At 34.2% G+C, this 5,541-nt stretch overlaps 1 long non-coding RNA gene across 1 annotated transcript; it reads right to left on the reverse strand.

Moving 5' to 3' along the window:
* Window positions 1-575: 575 nt before the first annotated feature.
* Window positions 576-2,242, reverse strand: LOC113078266 (uncharacterized). Its single transcript, XR_003281474.1, has 2 exons — window positions 2,017-2,242; window positions 576-991 (listed from the first exon to the last, which is right to left on the reverse strand). It is a non-coding gene; the product is annotated as an uncharacterized LOC113078266 (long non-coding RNA).
* Window positions 2,243-5,541: the final 3,299 nt, after the last annotated feature.

Below are 5,541 nucleotides of genomic sequence, written 5' to 3' on the forward strand. Positions count from 1 at the left end.
ACACCGCAAAATGCTTGATATTTATGCTGCATCTGCTCATACGAGGCTGGTGTCGATTACTTCACAAAGTGACACTGTTGCTAGTGTTTGTTTTTTTTATAAGTAAAAAAAAACAAGTAAAAAAAGCAAAACAAATGCACATTTTTAAATTCAAATCAAATACTGTTTATGTCTTTACATCCATCTACATTTATTATTAGTTAAGCTAGGTAATAGACATCACTACATAGACTTACATTTTACACGGTAAGCGTAAAAATATTCTTCACTTTTTTTGTCAGCGAAATGCTGTTTGGCAACGAAAATGAGGTGCGACAAGTGAAGAAAACGATCCTTCGCTTTCTCAAAAGATTTTGAAATACTTCTGTATGATAAAAGCGTAAAAAAAAAGAAAAAGAAAACTGTTATATTTATGTGTGTATGTGAGAACAGTCTTGACTTGAGGTTGCTGGGTGAATCCTCGAACTTTAACTTGCATCCTGCATCATATTCACATTTTGCCCAATCTCGGCATTAATTTTCCTGCTTTCTATGTTAAATTAGGCTTTTATTGATGCTGCTTTATTATAAGTAAATACTGCTCACAAAATTGTCTGTAACATTTTTTGTGCTAATGGCAGCAGTTCATCATCACATGATGATTAAATGAAAGAAAAGCATCAAAACTGGGAATATATTTATTTTGCTCCTAGCGCTGTGTGTTTTAACTGTTTGTGTACAAGTGATCAAGTCAATAGTGTCAACTGTGTGTTTGTGTGTGTGTGTGTGTGTGTGTGTGTGTGTGTGTGTGTGTAGGCAGAAATGAGTTTCAGCAGCGTGATGTGTGTCACATGTGAGATGAAGTTACTGCAGTCCGAACTGAAACAAACAAACAAACAAAAGAGTCTGCGATTACTCAGAAAACGGCGGGACTCATGCCGAGGTCGGCAAAGTCTTCGATGTTGTAATTGGTTGTTCCTTGGGTTGGATCCCCTGCCATCGGCAGCATATCCTGTGGGAGAGAAACAGAGATCAGACGTCCAGTAGTGTAAGTGAATGTCACTATAAAGCCGATTCATATCAAGAGATGCTGCAGAAGTGAATCTGCATGACTAAGAACAGAATCAATAAAACAATTCAAACATTATTTATTTCTCAAATGGGACCGTCACACAAGGTTTGACATCAGTGTGAATTGTCCTTGGTTTCCCTCACAGCTCATCAATGCTGCGCTGTATGTTGAGATTTAGGAGCTATAACTGAAGAGACTGTAAAATTGCATTTAACACATTTATGCACAGATTTATCCAAAGGGACTTGCATTTTAGGCACACATTTACATTTGATCAATTCTAGTGAGAACATAAACCGAAAATTTATATCAACAGAGTATAAATAATTTTAAATGAATAAAAAACGAATGCAAATTTGAAATATTGCATTGGCAACTAACTGAAATAAAATGTATGTTTAAGTTGAAGTTTTAAAATGATTAAAACTGAAAAATCTAAGTAAAATATATATATATAATATATATATAGAACGACACATAGCAAAAGTAAAAATATAACTGCAAATATAAAAAAAAAATCATAATATGAATCAATTCTATTATAGTATAAGTCTGTGTATTGTGAAGAGTTGTAACTTTAATAATAACTACTTTTAATAAAAAATTATATAATAACATATAAACCAGAGAATGATTAAATACATCAATAAATGAATTAAAGTGATAAAAGTGAAAATGACGTGACATACAGGGGTCAAGGGTCATGGTATTGAGGGTGGACAGAGCACTGTACATTCCCCCCCCACAATTCCTGCCGTCCTGAGACTCGAACTCGCAACCTTTGGATTATGACTCCGGATCTCTAACCATTAGGCCATGACTTCCAGTCCACGACTATAACAGTCTGGATCCTTAGTTCTTATTTTTTAGTTTGGTTTGTTAGACCTTCAAATGATAAATTTCCCATCAACAGACGTCTCCGGTGTACTGCACACAGGTGGATATTGATGTGTCAGTGAGTTCACCTGGAAGACCTCGCTCTGGCTGGACTGAGGATGAGGATGCTGGTCTCCTCCCTGCTGACTGTGGTGTTGACTCTGCCACTGAGACCAGACCTCAGACGGCCGGCCCTGGAACTGCCCTCCGCTCTGACCGCCTTCACCAGACACATCTGGAGAAACCAACACAGACACATTCACCACGGCTCCCAAGAGTCACTTCTTCAGCTTAAAGATGAACAGACATTACGCCCGAGACTCTGTATGGTGTTTTCGGTTCTTCCTGCAACCCCAGCGAACTGCTGCTGTATGGAAAAGAGCTGCGAAGCCTCATTATTTGCAACTAAAACTATTCAATTCTAATAATTTGTTGATTGAAAGCTTAAATAAAATATTACGTTAAAACTTAAATATTAAATATAAAAATTATTTTAATGTCATTAAATATAAAAAATGTGCTTAATTTTTATTATTGACTATTAAAAACCATTTGTTGATTGAAATAAAGCAGAAATAAAATAAACTATAAAACAAATATTAGATGAAAAATAATTATATAATGGAATAAAACAAAATATAAAAATGGAATTAAATAAAAGTAAAATAACTGAAATAAAAATAAGTGCTATTACTGTTAACTACAACTATAAGGAACATGTTAATTAAAATAGTTTAAAGAAAATGTCAATATTAGATTAAAACATCATTGAAAATCTATGAAAGATGAACTTAAAAAAAAAAAAAAAAAAAAAACAGAAAAAAACAATACCGCTAACTAAAAATATCCAAAATCTAAATATCAGAATAAAAACCACAATAATTTACAGTATTTGAAAAATAATGTGTTTTTTGAACATTAAAGCATGTCAACATATTCTGTAATACCATATAAACAAAAAATAATGATGTTAAAAAAGGATCATATGACCCCTTTAAAATAAGTTAAAAAAAAAAAAAAAAAAACAGCTAAATAGAAATGTAAAAAAGCTAACTAATACAAATGTACATAAAATTACTAAAACTAAAATAAAAAAATATATAAATCAAAGCTAATTCAAAATATATACAAAATAATGCACTAGTAATATAAATACTACTACTACTACTACTAGTAGTAATAATAGTAATAGAAATAATAATAATAATAATAATATAACGGCAAAAAATCCTTGTGTGTTCTACAGAAAAACAAAGTAATGGAGGTGAATAAATGATGGCAAAATATTGTAATATATATCCCTCAGCGCTTCTCAACAAACATGTTTAGACTTTACAGTATCAACTTCCACATTAACTCCGACACGTCTACTTCTGCAGCATCTCAATCGAGCGTGCTTGTAAAACACTTGAAGCGTACGACCTCCATTTCGATCAATTTGGCGAACAGGGGGAGAGACATTTACTAGAGGCTGACAGAATCATTTAAAGGCATGCATCTAGTGTCTCTTCACCCGCGGGGCCCGAGTCTTTGCTTAGGAAACGAGTGAATGAAGCAGACTAATGCGCGGCGTGGGTGGCTGTTTTTCGCAGGATGGCACAGCGGTGCCCTCGGGCTGTTTCTCTTATTCTCCATGCTGATGAGGCAGTGATGTAAGGTCAAACTTCTCATTTCCCTACTGTGTTAGTGTTTGTCGCGCAGATGCCGAGAGCGGCCCTTCTCAAGCTCGCTTTCTGTCTGTCTTTCCCTCAAGGTTCAGCCGTTTGACACCCCTCGTAAATCTCTCTATCAATTTTTCTGTTCGTCTTTGGTTGCGTTTCTCTCCCCAAGCCATCTTTCTCCGTCTCCATCAATCTGAGATCAGCGTGCTTCATGTTCTCCCCCGGTATCTGTTGAGCTTACGTAGCGCTTATTCTCCGGTCGCTCCATCAAACGTGATTCTCAAAGATGTAACGGTACAAAAAGCCGGCGTGAGAAAAGCAAACGGCGTTCAAAGAAAGAGCCGTTATTCCCAACGCTCTTCAATCATTTTTAAACTGAATGCACATTCTCTTGCTTTCACAACGATAGATGCAGCTGTTGAATGTGTGCTGTATTTCACGTATGCATATGTGACCCTGGAGCACAAGACCGTCACTGGGGTGTATTTGTAGCAATAGCCAAAAAAAATAAATAAATAAACATTGTATAAGTCAAAATGATCGATTTTTGTTTTATGCCAAAAATCATGAGGATATTAAGATCATGTTCCATGAAGATATTTTGTAAATTTGCTTCTGTAAATATATTTTTAATTAGTAATGCATTGCTAAGAACTTCATTTGAACAACTTTCAATATTTAGATGTTTTTGCATCCCCAGATTCAAGATTTTCTTCTAATTGTATATCAGCCCAATATTGTCCGATCCTAACAAACCATACATCAATGGAAAGCTTATTTATTTAGATTTCAGATGATGTATAAATCTCAATTTTGAAAAACTGACACTTAAGACTGGTTTTGTAGTCCAGGGTCACATATAAAGACTGCAATTAAGGCACAATTGTAACATTATCTCAGTATGAAACATGAATAAAGGCAGTACGATTATTGTTTATGCATTGCATTAGCTCTGAAAAGACTATTTTGTACAAACTATGAAGCAGAACTCAAAAGAGTCTAACGGGAGCTGATTTATCAGTAAATAAAGTCGCAAGGCGATTCTCTTATTCTTAGTCTGTCAATGTAAGAAACTGATCATGTCTTGGAATAAAGATCACAGCCAATAACTAGCAGTCAATTAACATCCAACATATACAAATACAAAGAAATGAGATTTTCTGAAATCGGCACCAGTTTGGTAATTACACCTAATAAATCTGCCCACAGATCTTGATATAAAATTGTTTAAATTAATGACATTTCTGATCCTCAAACCAATGCTCTTGTGGAGATGTGTTCCCCTGTCACTTCTCATTTCCATCAGAACGGAATATGAAATATGAAAATATGCTTTATAAAGTCCTTTGGAAAAGGGCAGAGTACAACTTTCCTCATTTTAACACTTTATGAATTTATCATAGAGAGAAAGTTATTAAGCATGGATAGGAAACAAGCCCACTTATATATTCTGGCATATTTGACATTTAACACTTATGCAAAAATATGTATCATGCTTCCCACAAACAAACAAATTTCAACTTTGGTAATAAACAGAAATGCTTCTGGAGCATGAAATGAGCTTATTATGATGATTTCTGTGACACTGAAGACTGGAGTAATGATGCAGAAAATTCAGCTTTAAAATAACGGGAAGAAATTACATCTTAAAATATATACAATTAGAAACCAGCTATATTAAAGTGTAATAATATTATTGGTTTTTTTTATCAAATAAATGAAGCCTTAGAGAGCAAAAGAGGTGAAGTACTTTTATTTGCAACTCTTTTTTAAAACAATTAAGTGACTTTTGTTTCTCATTAGTTACAATTGTGATTAAGAATAAAGCACATATGTTCACAAACTAAAAATTTAACACGTGCTCAGTTTTCTGAAAACTGGCATTTAATGGATTCACTCCAAATATAGAAAAAGACTTGTGTCTTCCAGCAGACTCCGAGTCCTTCTAAACGC

Source organism: Carassius auratus, unplaced genomic scaffold, assembly GCF_003368295.1.
Source record: "Carassius auratus strain Wakin unplaced genomic scaffold, ASM336829v1 scaf_tig00025010, whole genome shotgun sequence".
Classification (NCBI taxonomy): Eukaryota; Metazoa; Chordata; class Actinopteri; order Cypriniformes; family Cyprinidae; genus Carassius; species Carassius auratus.